This window comes from Mytilus galloprovincialis, chromosome 1 (assembly GCF_965363235.1).
Source record: "Mytilus galloprovincialis chromosome 1, xbMytGall1.hap1.1, whole genome shotgun sequence".
In the NCBI taxonomy this organism is placed as follows: domain Eukaryota; kingdom Metazoa; phylum Mollusca; class Bivalvia; order Mytilida; family Mytilidae; genus Mytilus; species Mytilus galloprovincialis.
Genome location: NC_134838.1, coordinates 59357921 through 59376855, shown reverse-complemented (window position 1 = coordinate 59376855; position 18935 = coordinate 59357921). Strand labels below are relative to the sequence as shown.

At 31.1% G+C, this 18935-nt stretch overlaps 2 long non-coding RNA genes across 2 annotated transcripts; both read right to left on the bottom strand.

Moving 5' to 3' along the window:
* Positions 1–8010: 8010 nt before the first annotated feature.
* On the bottom strand, positions 8011–13942 carry LOC143080035 (uncharacterized). The gene is made up of 6 exons (XR_012979598.1): positions 13393–13942; positions 12851–12918; positions 11972–12036; positions 9037–10430; positions 8698–8767; positions 8011–8079 (listed from the first exon to the last, which is right to left on the bottom strand). It is a non-coding gene; the product is annotated as an uncharacterized LOC143080035 (long non-coding RNA).
* A 3612-nt stretch (positions 13943–17554) lies between these two features.
* On the bottom strand, positions 17555–18609 carry LOC143080030 (uncharacterized). The gene is made up of 3 exons (XR_012979596.1): positions 18440–18609; positions 17953–18019; positions 17555–17622 (listed from the first exon to the last, which is right to left on the bottom strand). It is a non-coding gene; the product is annotated as an uncharacterized LOC143080030 (long non-coding RNA).
* Between the last annotated feature and the right edge of the window lie 326 nt (positions 18610–18935).

The following is an 18935-nucleotide window of genomic DNA, read 5'->3' as shown; positions in this document are numbered from 1 at the left end:
CACCAAAGCTGTCAATTGAAGCCATGCACTTAGTAATTTGACAGTTTACATAGCTAGATGAACTGCATGTTCATGGAAGAATTACGAATTTGCCGGTATTTCAAAGGAATATTACTTATGAAAATCAATCTCAAGGCTAAAAAATACGGGTGAAATCGGGTCATTTTCGGAATTTCCGGGTTATTTCAATAATCCGGCGGGTGATCCGGGTGATCCCTCAGAATTGTGAAAATCTCGGGTCACACCCGCAGAATCCGGGTCAGTTGACAGGTATGTGATAAATATCATGAGAAACTTTATTTGCCATTAATAAAAGTGGCTACCTTTTTGATAAGAATTAATCAAAGGTAATGTTGATTCCAACATCTTTCCAGGAAACATGCAAACTTAATTTCATTGATCTTTGTTTATGTTCAATTTTGATATGCTGTATAAAGCTTATCTTTTCTATTGATTTTTTAAAAAACAATAACCTGTCTGCCAATTCCTAAAATTTGACCCTGTAATTAAAGATCCTTTTTAAGTTGTCTCCCTTAGGATGGACATCACTTTTAATTGACAATGAAGGGCTAGTGGAAAAAGCAAATTTATCTCTGAATAATGTGTGTAACCATTATTTTTTTAATTTGTTGTTAAGCTAAATATCAGTACTTTTGATTCCAGAAGTTATTTTTTCACTAAGATTTTGTTAAAATGGCAATAAATCACTTTCAATTTAACATGCTTTGAGTGGGCAAAAGCCAATTTGTCCAGTATAGAGAACTGGTCTACGATTGACAAAGGGAAGTAATTTGTTTTTAAAGAATGTTATAACAAAATCAACTCAGTAATTGGAATATGGACTATAACAGATTTAAGTTCAAGACTTCCTGCTCCTAAAAATCATAAAAAAAAGTACTACAGTTTTGTTCTATATGACTTCTAGTTTTAAGAGGATTGTTTTTATAACTTGAAGAAATATGCAAATTTTGCCAATCAAACCAAAGTAATGTTCAAATAAACCACCAGCAAAAGATAATGGAACCATATTGTATATTATATATATTTACATAAAACACACATTAATAATTGCTTTTTTGTTGACAGCTGTCAATGGAAAATTCAGTGATTGGGGACAATGGTCATCATGTATCGCCAATTCTGGTTGTCAAGGTTACAGAGAAAGGGAAAGGTCATGCAATACTCCAGCTCCTCAACACGGCGGGATACACTGCACTGGTTCAGTAAAGAAACAAGAAGCTGCAACTGACCAGCACAAAATGACCAATGATCATTATAATCCTTATATTAAGTATTTATTTTAATGAAATTGTATTTACAAGCTGAATGAATAAAGAAATTTGAAATATCAACTTTGTGTCAATTTTAATTTTTTAAGTAATTTAAAATGTCAAAATGGACTAGCATTCTCAGTCCACTGATTAAGTGAGGTAGCTACAACTTCTAGCAGCAACAAATTCAGGAAGACAGTTATATGAAAATAAGATGTGGTATGATTGCCAATGAGACATGAACTCTCCACAAGAGTCACTTAACCACATAAATTAACAACTATAGGTCACTGAATGGCCTTGTATAATGAGCAAAACCCATACCCCATAGTCAGCCCCAGAATTGACAAAAGTAAAACAATTCAAATGAGAAAACTTGCTGTCTAATTTATGTACAAAATAATGAATGCAAAAAAAAATATGCTACACAACAACAAACGGCAACTGCTGAATTACAGACTCTTGACTATTAAAATTATCAAGTCGCACCAGCGGACTTTCAATCATTAGTGAGCAGTAGCTCACAGTTTTACTTGTTTATTATATGCCATCAATACCTTAATTATTAGTGAACAAAAACAAAAGAAATAGCCAAAAATAATAGATATCTCTGAAGCAATTGATTGATACCACTGTTGTCGGTGGTTGTCTGGAAAAAGCTTATATGGTTTGAATATGGTTTGTTGATTCAGCCATGCTGTATCAATGTGATCACTCTGGATTCGGAGATGGTGCACAGTTCTAGGATGGAGACATTTCATGGAACTAATTATTACCAGAAAAGCAATCCCTGGCTGGATTTCCGTGACTTACATCACAGGCAAGACAAAAATGATTTTACCTTTGATAACTATTTTTAAATTTTTTTTTTTTTATTTTGCCATGAATACTCTTTTTTGGTTATAAAGAAGCTTCTTTCCAAATTTCCTAAAAAATTCCATTAAGGGTAGACAAAGTTATTGATGACTGAATAGTGGCAAATCCTGAAATGTTCACAACAAGGGGGAGGGGCACTCAATATAACTGCCATTACAGGGGTCCGGTTCCAGTGATTCCCTAAATAATCAACTAATTTTTCTGGGCAACTAATAGTTAAAATCTGTGTTGAGTCTTTAAAAAGAATAAAGGTTTAAAACAGGCAACATTATAAATTACCCATGAAAATAAGGGAAATTTCAGTTAATCCTAGTCAGATGGAAATGTCCAACTTACAACATCTCACATTAGTTAGAACCTAGTCATGAAAAGTCAATGCAAACTAAAAAAACATGAAAATAAGGTCAAGGTCAGATGTACCTCATCAGACAAACATGTTTACATTAATACAATCATTCTGTATACCAAATAGTTATAAACCTATTTTTGAACAGGCTCTTCTAACTCTTTTTTATCTACAGTATCTTAGAAATAATATAATCATAATCACAACAAGAGTGCACACACTGAAATGTCTCGCCTTCTTTACTAATCATTGATATTATGTTGATACTCCTAAATATAAAGCTTTATTACGACTGTCACATAAACTTAATATGAACCATGAAATTGAGGTCAGGGTCAGTTGAACCATATGCCAGGCAGACATGTACAGCTAACAATGCTTCCATACAACAAATATACTAATAATTGATATTATGTTGATACTCCTAGATATAAAGCTTTATTATGACTGTCACATAAACTTAATATGAACCATGAAATTGAGGTCAGGGTCAGTTGAACCATATGCCAGGCAGACATGTACAGCTAACAATGCTTCCATACAACAAATATAGTTGACCTATTGCTTATAGTTTAAGAAAATAGACCAAAACACAAAAACTTAACACTGAGCAATAAACCATGAAAACCAGGTCAAGGTCAAATAAAACCTGCACGACTGACATATAGATCATAAAATATTTCCATACATCAAATATAGTTCACCTATGACATATAGTACATGTATTAAATAAAAAGACCAAAACTCAAAAACTAGACATGTACACCTTACAATCATTCCATACAACAAATATAGTAAACCTATTGCATAAAGTATGAGAAAAACAGACCAAAACACAAAAACTTAACTATAACCACTGAACCATGAAAATGAGGTCAAGGTCAGATGACATCTGCCCGCTAGACATGTACACCTTACAATCATTCCATACAACAAATATAGTAAACCTATTGCATAAAGTATGAGAAAAACAGACCAAAACACAAAAACTTAACTATAACCACTGAACCATGAAAATGAGGTCAAGGTCAGATGACACCTGCCAGTTGGACATGTACACCTTACAGTCCTTCCATACACAGAATATACTAGACCTATTGCTTATAGTATCTGAGATATGGACTTGACCACCAAAACTTAACCTTGTTCACTGATCCATGAAATGAGGTCGAGGTCAAGTGAAAACTGTCTGATGGGCATGAGGACCTTGCAAGGTACGCACATACAAAATATAGTTATCCTATTACTAACAGTAAGAGAGAATTTAACATTACAAAAAATCTGAACTTTTTTTTCAAGTGGTCACTGAACCATGAAAATGAGGTCAAGGACAATGGACATGTGACTGACGGAAAATTCGTAACATGAGGCATCTATATACAAAATATGAAGCATCCATGTCTTCCACCTTCTAAAATATATAGCTTTTTAAGAAGTGAGCTAACACCGCCGCCGTAGCCGCTGTAGCCTCCGCCGCCGGATCACTATCCCTATGTCGAGCTTTCTGCAACAAAAGTTGCAAGCTCGACAAAAACTAAATATGGACTAAAATATCCATAAAAATAAGGTCAGATGAACCTTGTCAGACAGACATGTGCACCTTACAATCATTGAATAAACATGATGAATTACTTAGTTTCAGAGAAACAAATACCTAAACCCAAAACTAAACATTAATCACTGAACCATGACTAGTTAAGGTTATGCGATCCCTCATGATGGTAATGATGGACAGCTTTTTAAAGTCCTGTGTCAATAAAATTTATATTCAGGACAGGTACATGAATATTAAACCTGCATTTTGCAATCCACAAGAAGAGCAGCAGCAAATATCAATTTTTAAGTCATTGGTTTTAAAATGCTGAGTTTCCAACTTGAGGGCGAAAACACTAACACAAGACCACTGATGTTATCCTTATATGGAGGACATGGATACCTTTCAATGAATCCATATACCAAATATAGTTGTCCATATTACATATAAGAACTATCCAGCTCTTCTATAGTTTGGATAATAAAGTTTTATACAAAGACACCTTCCCTGCTAGATTAGTATCTGCAAGTTTTGCAGGCGATACAGGCAAGCCAATATATCTGACATCATTTTACCAGTCTTGATCTATTAACAGCATTGGTAGCTTTAATCAGGGAATCAGTCCAATGGTCAATTCTGTAAGGTAATGCTTAAGCATTATTTATATCAGGTCTTATTCAAACCAACAAAGAAGTTTCACAAAAAAAATCTTAAAATGTTAAAGAATGATGATGATAGACACGAAGTGATGGAAATACAAATTATCAATTTGTGTCAACCCTCGACCACAGAAACCTCTTCCCCCTACTACGATGACATATCATCCAAATAAAATTGAATTAAGATGGTTTAATTTCCAAATAAATTTTATTTACCAATTAATGATTATGATCTTACATCATGATACAAAATACCCAAATGAAACCAAACACAATCTGCTTTATTAGGTGTGTATAAATATCTAACAAATTGTAAGTAGTGATATGCTTTTGGCCATACTTTGTAAATTTTCTTTACAACAAAAAGGAGGAAAAGGATCTGCATCAGGGGTTTGGTATCATTAGCAAAACATTACAATAATACGAAATAAATGACAGTACTGAGGATTCTATTTGTTTTCCTGGTTGTTTTTACAATATTGTTTTAAATACTAATTAGAGGGAGATAATCCTAATGTAATTTCCACTAAAATAAGTATTATATGAATTAAAATAAAATCATGTCTAATTTTTGATACATGTATTAAATTTTATAATCATTAAGTGATTTTTTTTTGTTTAATATATAAACTTTAGGCTTTTTATTGCTAACCAAACTTATGACAGAATTACATAATAAACAGAATCCTCAGTTTGTGTCATCTTTTAAAAACATTATCATTCTTATACAAAGGAAAAATAATATAAAAATATAAAAAATAACTTGAATCAAATTATTTTTTAAGAACTACTAAACTTATTTACTGGGTACTTAAAAAAAAGTTTTTTTCGGAGAACAATTTTGTGGGAACAATTTTGTTGATTATTTAGGGAATCACTGAAGCATGACTTGAGCGGAGCGCTCTTAGGCAGTCAGTGGGCACCACCCCTATATGAAAATTTTTGGATTAGCCACTGACTTAATATCTTGATCTGTGCAAAATGATTAGATCACCAAAGATTACTTCCACCCAATTTCTGAGAAAGATTTTTTTTTTAAATGAAGTAATTCTCTTTTTATTTTAGAGAATCCTTGAATGGAGATGACTAGTATTCAATTTTTATTTCAAAGTCAGATTTATCCATTAATGAAAGTGCTATATAGTAAGTAAGTGTATGATATGTTTGCTCATCAATCTACATCTTTAACCCACAATGATCTAAGATTAAATGGGACTTTCCCTAAACTTTCAAATAATCTTCAGTATCTGCCGACATTGTGTACCATTTTTTTCACTTCTAAAAGGCTCTCAAATGTTTGAAACAATATTAAAAGCACTGATAAAAACATGATAAAAATTATTCAAACCAATCTATCCTTCATATGATAATCGTTTTAGGAAATGCTTTCAAAAGTTAAAACAAAGTATTTAAAAAGTCCCTTCTTTCAATGGGAACCCCAACATTTCATTATAATAAAACAAAATACACACTGCCATTAGTTACAGAAGATAATCTGAAAGTTTCAATGAAAATCTACCAATAGTTTATATGCCGTGGATGAGAGATGATGATGGACAAACAGACAGAAAACACAAATCTTCCCATTGCAGAGGCGGTTTAGAGGGTCCCCCCCCCCCTTTTGTGGGAAAAAAATTGTTGATTATAAAGGGAATCACTTGGGCTGGCCTGGTCCCCTCTTAGGCAGTCAGTGGAGTAAAACCCAACCCAAAACCCAAATATTTTTATTTGGGGTCAAAAACTTAGTAGTTAAAATATTTAACAGGGGACTAGTTTCATATTCTTTTTTCATAGTATTTGGCCATCAAAATCCTACTATTTTGGATTGTAACCAACAAAATTCATTTCACAAAGCACTTGTAAGGCTTACATGTACATAACTTAAAAATATATGTAAACCTATGTACGTCTTGTGGGTACTTTGAGAAACCATATGGCATACCTTTGGGACCCCTCAAATAACAATAATTTCAGTTTAAGTTTTCATCAATCACAAAACAATAATTGACTGCAAGTAATATAAATAAATAAAAATCTATAATTTGAAATTCAATACAGCAATAAAAATACAATTTGTTAAAAACTCATTCTGCTTACAAGACTAATAAAAAAAGTAACTGTCTATACAGATTGTTCCAATAGAGATAGTAACAGTTCATCCGATTGTTTGCAGGATAATTGTCTGAGGATTTTACCATACAAGGCAGCAACTGTTAGTTACACTTTCAACTGAAAAGAAATAAAGTTAAGTTTCAATTATTTTATCAAAATAATCTTAAAGGTTAAAGTTAAGTTTCAATTATTTTATCAAAGGGTATATAATAAAATTCAATTTAAAAAAAAACCATATCAATGAATGTGAAAACTCTTCTTATATTTGCTACTTCATTTTACTGAAATCTGTCAATACACAAAAATAAATTTTCCAAACTTTACAATTATGAGACTTGACATCAATTACCTGAGCAATTATTAGAAATATTTAACACAGTGAATGCAGAAGCTGCTGGTAAGTTCACTTAATAAAAAGTAAAATTTAATGAATATTTTGTTATTTGTTGTTTTATTGACCCTTACTGAGATCCAAACAAATTTTTCTCCATGATAAAAAAGTAGGAATAAATTCTTTTGAAATTTGTAATGAAAATATGAATGACAGTGAATGAAAAGCAGTTATCATACATGATCATCTCTTTTATGATAGCTAGGTTTTACTTGATATCAGATTATCTCCCCTTCACATCTGGCCAAGACCACAATTAATGACCCCACTTTTTGTTGTCCACGAATATAGTTCCCTTTAATTATAGTTTATTTTTTCTTTATTTTTTTCTTTCCCTTTCTCATACATTTCTTAGTTTTTCTGGGGTGGAAATGAAAGAAGAGAACTGAAATAAACTTTTGGATGTTTTATTTTAACTGATTTTGATAAGGAAAGAGTGATTCCTCTTGACTTGCCTATAGGGGTATGGATGTGTATTGGCCAAATTTGTATGATGTAAACAAGCAATTTTTCTGAAAATCTGCATATATTTTTGGACTTGAACTGTACATTGCACACACCAAAATTTAGACAAAAAGAATAGGCAAATTTTGTTTAATGCGACAAAACGTTATAAAGAACTGATAGAGGAATTAATTGTAGTCTTGGGCCTAATCTTGTTCAGGGCAAGGGAGACAAATCAGTAAATATAGATACACTTCTAAAGTAAAGGTACAACATTTTACATTGACATATATTTAGGATAGATATATAGATATCAAGGGGCATTTAAAATTAGATACATGTATAATAAATAAATTTAAATTGTTTGTTGACTAATAAATTCTCACCTTAAAACAGCTCTAATAACTCCCCAAGCAAGTAACCCCAAGGAAATTTGTGATGCTAACCTGTAAAACAAAGTTCAAGGTCAGTTATTCTCAAATTTAAAAAAATATGTACATCATAATAATTGTTTAAAAGTTCTCAGATAACAAACAAAATTCTGCAAGAAAATAATTGGTATTCAAAATCAAACTAATGGTTATGTTTTTTGCCCTTTGTAAGTTTTTTTTTTTTATCTCTCCAACACATTCCCGATTTACATTTTCAATTTTATTAAGTTAGCAAAAAATAAACTTGTATTTCATCATATTGTATAGTATTTCAAACCTTCAATTATTTATTGAAGTCAAATACTATTAAAATTATTAAAAACAAGAATGTGTCCAAAGTACACGAATGCCCCACTCGCACTTTCATTTTCCATGTTCAATGGACTGTGAAATTGGATAAAAAATATAATTAGGCATTAAAATTAGAAAGATAATATCATAGGGAACATGTGTACTAAGTTTCAAGTTGATTGGACTTCAACTTCATCAAAAACTACCTTGACCAAAAACTTTAACCTGAAGCGGGACAGACGGACGAACGAACGGACAGACAGACAAACGGACGCACAGACCAGAAAACATAATGCCCCTCTACTATCGTAGGTGGGGCATAATAAAAGCTTTAATACCTACCAACATGTTAACAATATCAGGTTTCCATGTCTTACTCCCAACACCAGGAAAACATTGTAATTTCAACAACCTGAAATAAAAAAACACGTTTAAAAGATAAAATTAAGAAGAGAAACATAATAATGCCTTGTATCATTTCTTATGAATTTGTTATATAATATCTTCAAAATATTGACTTGATACATAAGGTAGAAAACATTTTCATTAAATACAAGTTATAAAAAAATGTTATGAAATGATGCAAATATCTTTAATATCACACAAAAACCCTTAATAAATAAAAAGTTTTAAAAGTCTATAATAATATTATTATAAATTTTGTGGAACATTTCAACTCACCACAGATTTTTTCCTGGTAAAGCCTCAGACTTGGTTGAAGATATAATTGACCATCTTCCTTAGAGCTGCTATCATAACTGCCAAGGAGGTCCATGTCCTCATTATCTTATTGTCTATTTGCTTTCAGAAATAACATTATACATGTATAAAAAAAATATCAGATGCACTTTACAGTTTTAACAAAATCAGTTTTTTTGAAAATATCCCCATCAATTGTAGTTACCCACTAATTATCAAACCCTCCAAATCTATTATCTATATATAGAGCTCTGCTTACAAATTTTTTTTTATTTACAGAGCTCTAAATAATAGTCATTTTAGCTAGTATACATCTGATATTTAAAGAAAATGTGTAAAAAAAGTGAATATTTAAATAAAAAAAGTTATATTCCCTATAAACACTTAGGAAATTTAAAGTATGAGGAGTATAACAATGGAATTACCTCCCCTTGCCTTGAAAATATGACCCTGTCGAGACTCCACATCCTTCCTATATTTAACAATACAAAATATAGTATAATTAAAATGAAAAAATAATACGGTATGTAAAAACTAAAACACATTTCAATAACTAATTTAGTACTTAACTTGTACCTAAGGGCCTTAGTGGCCGTGGTCTAAGAAGTATTATTGTATCTCTAGCATGTCAAAATGAGGTTGAGAATTCAAACCAAACCTGTGGTAGGTGTGTTTGACTCAAAGCTTAATTGACTAGAATTGACAGTTCCCTGGGGGAAAAGTTGTTGGGTATCTACTTTTAACTTTTTCAACCCATAAAAAATGGCCATCAAGATATTACAAATTGGGCTTAAAGTGGCATTATACACCAAAATTCTATCAATCAATCAATCTTTTTCACCAATATGTTCTACTCTGCTTCTAGTGAAAAAAAAATATTTTTTTAGCTAAAAGCACTTCAAAAAAATAACAAAAAGTGGGAAAAATATATAACAATTCAGGAAACACAAAAACACAATATATTCTTTTTCAATTTTTTTTTTTTTTTTTTTTTTTTTTAGATTCTCCATTCTTAACCGACTGAAAGCCTTTGGACTAGACAGACCATTATTAAGTTTACAAGTAAAAATTTTCTGTTTCATTTCATTTTCAAAGTAAAAATGAAACAGAGTTACAGGGGGTTGGGGGAATAACGAATAAGATCTAAATTATGAAACATATAAATTCAATTTCTATAAGCACGACAAGAAAAGTAAGAGTAATTTTGAAATTTTAAATACAAGCTTCCAATCTAGTTGAAAGTGGAGAATCTTTACACATTCTTTTTTTGTTGTAAAAAATTACATTTTCTGAAACATATACAAAAGTTTTCTGACTATCTTTCTTCACTGTTATATCATATAATCAATTTATGTGGCAGCCACAGTCAAAGTTTCCTGAAAAAGAAATAAATATTCTTAAACATATCTGTCAAAACATATGATCAAGCCTATATCAAAATTTAAACTATATCTAATACAATTATTAGCAAATAAGGATGAAAAACTAGCCAATGGTTGGTGTGTGTCATGTTTATTTTTTTCGATTATTCTTTTTCATGAATCAATGTGTTGGCTTTCTTATTCGAAATTGTTTGACATTTTGTCATATTCAGTACCTCTTGAAGCTTACTTTAAAACTGGTACTGTAAATTCAGAAATTATTGCATGCATCTATTCTTGATTTTTTAATAAATGGATAAATATGCAAGATTAATAATCCTGATTTCAGAAAAATCCGCCTTCAAAGTTATGCATCAGAGATTAAAATTATGAATACACCGAGTTCCTATTGTGATATTCAACCAGTTGCATTATTTACATTCATATAGATATTTGCTCATTGCTGAATGTCCTACGGTGACTGTAATTTGCTTCCTTTATTGATAATTGTGTAGTTGGCAATCTTATAACATCTCTTTATTCTTATATACCCCTATGCAGATTACCGGTATAAATAAACTTTTAATTTGGATTTTTTTTTTTAAATGTTAGATCTACATGTGTACATAAAAAAGTCCATGGTGCAATTTCTTTATTATTATGAGGCTGACTTCATGCAGGAACTTCTTAGGAAGAAAGATAAGAAGTTAGCAATATCCTTTAACTCTACTTTCCGCTATATAGATGATGTTCTTTCACTAAACAATTCAAAATTTGGTGACTATGTGGAACGCATCTATCCAATCGAACTAGAGATAAAGGATACTACAGATACAGTTAAGTCGGCTTCATATCTTGACTTACATCTAGAAATTGACAATGAGGGTCGGTTGAAAACAAAACTTTACGACAAAAGAGATGATTTCAGCTTTCCAATTGTGAACTTTCCATTTCTAAGTAGCAACATTCCAGCAGCACCTGCATACGGGGTATATATCTCCCAATTGATACGATATTCCCGTGCTTGCATTTCCTATCATGATTTTCTTGATAGAGGTTTGCTGCTCACAAGGAAGCTATTAAACCAAGAGTTCCAAATGGTGAAGTTGAAATCATCCCTTCGTAAATTTTACGGACGCCATCACGAGTTGGTTGACCGTTATGGAATAACCGTTTCACAAATGATATCGGATATGTTCCTTACGTCGTAACTACAATCCCCTTCCCTTTCATGAATATGACCTACCGAATTAGACTATTTACCGGATTTGTAATCACTTAAGCAACACGACGGGTGCCACATGTGGAGCAGGATCTGCTTACCCTTCCGGAGCACCTGAGATCACCCCTAGTTTTTGGTGGGGTTCGTGTTGTTTATTCTTTAGTTTTCTATGTTGTGTCGTGTGTACTATTGTTTTTCTGTTTGACTTTTTTATTTTTAGCCATGGCGTTGTCAGTTTGTTTTAGATTTATGAGTTTGACTGTCCCTTTGGTATCTTTCGTCCCTCTTTTACATACTCTTAGATGAATAGCTCAATCTTTTTCATAGTTCTTACCATAAAATTCAGCTCCAATGGCCCTTTCCCAGCTTCAATCCCTACAGACAAGCTGTGGTGCCAACCTGAAATATAAAATGCTTAGTCAATCAACATTGTTTTAAAGGATCACTTCTGGAATACCGTATCTATTTTATATAAATTGGGTTATATACATGTGACAGGTTTTGAGAACATTGATAAGACATCAATCCAACAATCCAATTCAATCCTTAAAAGTGGAAGGTTTAAAAGGGCTAAAGTTGGCCATAAGATTTTAATCTTTTTTAATTCAGGTCCAAATGGTGCATATAAATTGTTGTGGTATCATTTTTGATACAAAATAACCACTTCTTTTAACAATATAAACTACAAATTTATGACCTCTTGATTATGCAATTCTGGTGTTTTCGCAGAAGCGCCAATAAAGGTCCAATTTTTCACAATTTAGATCACTTTCCCTGATCCAGTAATAGTGTATGCCTTGTAATTCAAATATTACCCTTGGTCCCTAAAGGTTACTTAACATTTTGGATCAAAGGTATTCTTTAACCTTTAGGTAAGAACATCACATTTTGATAATATCTCCCAATTTAGCTAATTATGGAGTCTAGTGTATTATAAAGAAGCTTTTTCTTTTATGTCGCCATAAGTCTCTTGATATATCCATTTAAGAACCAGATTAGGGCCTTTTTGGAATTCTATGATGAAAGTTGAAATTTAAAATCTATAATAAGGCCATATTTTGCCAAGTGAACATTGCCATATGGTACTGATAAAATAAAGAGTATACTGTTGACCAAACTTTTATAAACCTTTAACCCTAGTCAGTATTTTATTCCAAATAATATTATTTATAGAATTAATTTTTTTAAACAGGATTAACATACTGGTACCTACTTTCATATTAGCTGTATTTGACCACCAAGTCTTATTCCAACACCATGAAAACATGCCACAGAAAGTACCTAAAAACAAATTAACACATTTATTAATTTTACAAACCAATTTCTATGTCAACCTAAAGATTACTTTACAAATTGTTCTGATTTCTTACTTCATGTACCAATAGTATAACATCCACATATTCTGTAAAATTTACAAAGATTGAAAAACAAAAAAAAATTATCAAAGTTTTATGATTTGAATTTCAACTGAACTCAACTAATTTGAATAATGAAAATGAGTTGTCTCCCATTGAATGAACAAATCTTGCTGTTAATAAATCTAGTCTCCCCTTGAGAAGGGATAAATCCCTTCTCAGGATTTACTCCAGTAAATGTGATAGAAATTCTTGTTAATGTAACTGGTATCTCAAAATATTAAACTGGTAAATACATTCTTCAAAGATGTTGTTCACGCAGAAAAAAAAGATGAATATGCACTTTTTATCAAATATTTCTAGAAAATGTATAAAAATTGTTTGACTTCAATAAACTTGCCTTCTCAATTTCATGGTAAAGCCTCAGACTTGGTTGAAGATTTTATTGACCATCTTCCTTAGAGCTGCTCTCCTGGCTGCCAGGGTGGCTGTCATCATTATCTGATTGTCAATCTGTCATTTTTTGGTCTATTATTTATAGGAATGAATAAAGATATCAGATGCACTTTCAATTAATCTCCTATCTTGAAAATTTCACCAAATCAATTCTACAAGAAGTAACCAATGATTTCTCCCACCCTCAAATCTATTATCTAGAGCTCTGTTTACATTTTTTTATTTACAGAACTCTGAATAATAGTCCTTATTAGATAGTATACATCTGATATTAAACCTAAAACTTGTACAAATGTGAAATTAAAGTAAATAGTTATATATTCCCTACCATGAGGAAATTTCAAGAATAAGGAGTTAAACAGGGTAATAATAAATTACCTCCCTTTGCCAAAAATTTCACCTGTTTGGACTCCACATCATTGCTATATATAACAACAAAAAAATGGTATAGCTATAATTAAAAATAAATAATTTGATATAAAATATTCAAACATTTAAAACCAGATGCTCCGCAGGGCGTAGCTTTATACGACCGCAGAGGTTGAACCCTGAACGGTTGGGGCAAGTATGGACACAACATTCAAGCTGGATTCAGCTCTAAATTTGGATTGTGATTAAATAGTTGACACAGCATAGGTTTCTGACACAGAATGAATGTGTTCTAATGAACTTAATTTTTTTGTTTTCTCTTAGAGCAATTCACTATGCTGTTGAATATTAATCCTCTCAAAACAAGAATGTGTCCTCAGTACACGAATGCCCCACTCGCACTATCATTTTCCATGTTCAGTGGACCGTGAAATTGGGGTAAAAACTCTAATTTTGCATTAAAATTAGAAAGATCATATCATAGGGGACATGTGTACTAAGTTTGAAGTCGATTGGACTTAAACTTCATCAAAAACTACCTTGACCAAAAACTTTAACCTGAAGCGGGACAGACGGACGGACGAACGGACGGACTAACGAACGGACAGACGGACGGACGGACGGACGCACAGACCAGAAAACATAATGCCCCTCTACTATTGTAGGTGGGGCATAAAAATGTTTGAAGAAATTTTCTTTTTTATTTATGAAATTTCAAATGAGAAAAATTGAACCCAATTTTTTTAATCACATCCCCCTTTCCCTTATTCCAAAACTAATCTCAATTAAAATTTCTAATGGAGTTTGCAACAATAACTACCGGTACTCATTTAAATACATCATAAAATATTAAGATGTAAAAAAAACTGCTTGTTATCACTGAATGTTATTTATTATAATTTATCAGTTGGTAGTAAAAAGTGAATATACATTGTATATTGTATATAACAAAGATTTAAGTTGATTCTGGACAAAGAAAGATAACTCCAATTAAAAAAAAATCTTGCTATTGCACAATATTTGCAATTAGATATTTCTTGCTTACTATTCTGGACAAAGAAAGATATCTCTAATTAAAAAAAAATTTGCTATTTCACAATATTGTGCAATTAGATATTTCTTGCCATTGCGCAATACTGTGCAATTGAAAAGACTTGCTATTGCACAACACTTAATATAATAATTTTAGATCCTGATTTGGACCAACTTGAAAACTGGGCCCATAATAAAAAAATCTAAGTACATTTTTGGATTCAGCATATCAAAGAACCCCAAGATTTCAATTTTTGTTGAAATCAGACTAAGTTTAATTTTGGACCCTTTGGACTTTAGTGTAGACCAATTTGAAAACAGGACCAAAAATGAAGAATCTACATACACAGTTAGATTTGGTATATCAAAGAACCCCATTTATTCAATTTTTGATGAAATCAAACAAAGTTTAATTTTGGACCCTGATTTGGACCAACTTGAAAACTGGGCCAATAATCAAGAATCTAAGTACATTTTTAGATTCAGCATATCAAAGAACCTAACTGATTCATTTTTTGTCAAAATCAAACTAAGTTTAATTTTGGACCCTTTGGACCTTAATGTAGACCAATTTGAAAACGGGACCAAAAGTTAAGAATCTACATACACAGTCATGACAGTTAGATTAGGCATATCAAAGAACCCCAATTATTCAATTTTGATGAAATCAAACAAAGTTTAATTTTGGACCCTTTGGGCCCCTTATTCTGTTGGGACCAAAACTCCCAAAATCAATACCAACCTTCCTTTTATGGTCATAAACCTTGTGTTTAAATTTCATAGATTTCTATTTACTTATACTAACGTTATGGTGCGAAAACCAAGAAAAATGCTTATTTGGGTCCCTTTTTGGCCCCTAATTCCTAAACTGTTGGGACCTAAACTCCCAAAATCAATACCAACCTTCCTTTTGTAGTCATTAACATTGTGTTTAAATTTCATTGATTTCTATTTACTTAAACTAAAGTTATTGTGCGAAAACCAAGAATAATGCTTATTTGGGCCCTTTTTTGGCCCCTAATTCCTAAACTGTTGAAACCTAAACTCCCAAAATCAATCCCAACCGTTCTTTTGTGGTCATAAACCTTGTGTCAAAATTTCATAGATTTCTATTAACTTAAACTAAAGTTATAGTGCGAAAACCAAGAAAATGCTTATTTGGGCCCTTTTTGGCCCCTAATTCCTAAAATGTTGGGACCAAAACTCCCAAAATCAATACCAACCTTCCTTTTGTGGTCATAAACCTTGTGTTAAAATTTCATAGATTTCCATTCACTTTTACTAAAGTTAGAGTGCGAAAACTAAAAGTATTCGGACGCCGGACGACGACGACGACGACGCCGACGCCAACGTGATAGCAATATACGACGAAAAAATTTTCAAATTTTGCGGTCGTATAAAAATTATTTAGTACATCAATTTTCAATTTAGTGGTTCTCTCCCATTACTTTGACTTTCTCAACCAATAAAACAAATGGCCACCAAGATATAATCAATATTGCTGAAAGTGATGTTTAACACTAAAAATCAATCAATCTTTTTTCACCAGGATGTTTCTTTACCTAGCTTCTTTTGAAATAATTTGCTTGAGCTAAAACATTGCTAAAAATAAGTATAACAAAACATTGGAAAAATATTCATATAATACAAATCAGAAAATTAAAAAAAATACATTTCTTTTTCTTTTCTTTTTTTTTTTTTTTAGATTCTCCATTCTAAAACTACTAGAAATATTTTGGATACACAAAGACCATCATTAAGATAACTTAAGTAGGCCTATAAGTAATAAAGTAAAATTATGAAGTATCAATTTAGCCTACAACTTCCAGCTTTGTTGAAAATGGAGAATCTTTACAATTTTTTTTTAAACATACACAAAAATAGTCTGAATTACATTCTTTTTTGTTTCAGTTGAATTGCACAATAATCTCCTGCAGCCGCAGTTGAAGTCACCTGAAAAAGAAATATGCATTCTAATATCTGTCAGAACAAATTATTCAATGCAAAGAAACAAGTACATGTAACTGGCAATTGCACTTATGATGCATAGAACATTGCTTTTACCATTATTTTGAAGTGATGTATAGACATGAATTTACAATCAACCAGTCTTCCTTTGCAAACAAGGGATTTTTTTATTATTTCATTGTTTCATCATAAATCACAGGCTATTGGTTTTCTTGTTTAAATTGTTTCACATTTTGTCAGGTTGCAGACTTTCATAGTTATATGTAAGGTATAGGTTTTGCTCATTGTTGAAGGTCATACAGTGACTATTAGAAGAATGCGTCCATGTCATTTGGTCTCTAGGAAATCTTTATTTCATTAGCAATTAAGCCACATCTCATTTACTTAATTTACAGGGACAATTTTAGATATCGTAAAACAGATTGAAAGATTTTTTTTAAGTTACAGCATAATTTTTGATTTCATTTATTTATCTTGTTACCACCTTCCGGATTAGTAGTTTTAAAATGGAGAAGAAAAGAAAAGAAAATTAAAGAAATGTATTTTTTTTAGTTTTCTGATTTGTATTATATATACAGATATAGTTTTAGAAAAATTAAAATTATAACACTTCTCTACACAGTTTAAATATAATACTTCTATGCATAATCAATATATAAAACTTCTTTGCATAATAATATTCTATGGTATTTACATGCTCTTGGCTGAATATTTCATTAATTTTTGTATTGGTTCTTACCATAAAAGTCTGCTCCATTGCCCACTCCCAGCTTCAATCCTTACAGGCAAGCTCAGTGATGCTAAGCTGAAATTTAAAAGAACATAAAATGCTTAGTTAACCAAATTATTTTGAAAGGATCACTGTTAATGTATGCAAATTGAAGGAATGGGTCATATTCATGTAATAGATGTTGAGAACAGACTAGAGAGCAATCCAACTAAATAATCAGGTTAGAGCCTTTAATTTACACATACACATTGTATTTGTACTCATATAAAAAGTGAGAGTAGAAATTAATTACAGAAATTAAATGTTTGAATATTTCAAGGCCAAGAGAGTAAAAAACATGTACCTTTATGTATTTTTATAATACATTGATAATTTATTTCTTTTCAAAACAGTACTGGTACATACCTATATATTAGCTTTATCAGACCACCAAGTCTTATTCCCACACCAGAAAACATCTCACAGAAAGAACCTAAAATATAAAAATTGACAATCTATATACTTTACATTTCAATTTCCCTGACTTTAACAAAATATTGTTCGATTTCTTACTATAACCTAAATAACTGAAAAATCAATATAAAAGATTAAAAAAAAATAAAAATAAGTCTTCTAAGTTTATTATTTGAATTTCCAACTCCACAAAAATAATGATTTAAATATATTCCATTGTTCATAAAGGTAAATTATGAGTTATCTCCCATTGAATTGCAAAAATATCATTTTACATTAGCAACATCATTATCTCCACTGTAACTCTATTATATGCCCTAAATATACATTTTAAACTAATTACCGATAGCATGTATAGAAATTTTTGACTTATATTGCCTTCTATTTTAATCAAATTACCGATAGCATGTATAGAAATTTTTGGCTTATTTAAACTTGCCTTCTTATTTTCTTGGTACAGCCTCAGACTTGGTTGAAGATTTATTTAACCATCTTCCTTGGAGCTGTTACCATGGCTACTTTTATATGCTTTTCAATATAGGTTTTTGTACTGATCAGTTCACTGAATCCATTTTATCCAATTAATGAAATGTCCTTTCTGTTGTATTTCACCAAACATACAATTGTCCAAAGAATGTTCCAAAGCATCTCACAATATTTTCTTTTTCATGGCAGCTGAAGTAATTTACAAACACAAATAATTGTTTGAATTCATACATAAAACAGTAAAAATATCAGATGTGCTTTTAAACATGTAACCTGTATTTTCAAAATTGACCAAATGTTTTTTGAAGTACCCACAATTTCTCTTTCCCATTATTATTTAAACTATGTTTACATTTTTTTTATTTACCGAGCTAAAACAATAACTTTTATATAAATTAGCAGAAATCTGATATGTAAAAACTTAAACAGAGGCAACACAAAAAGAACAA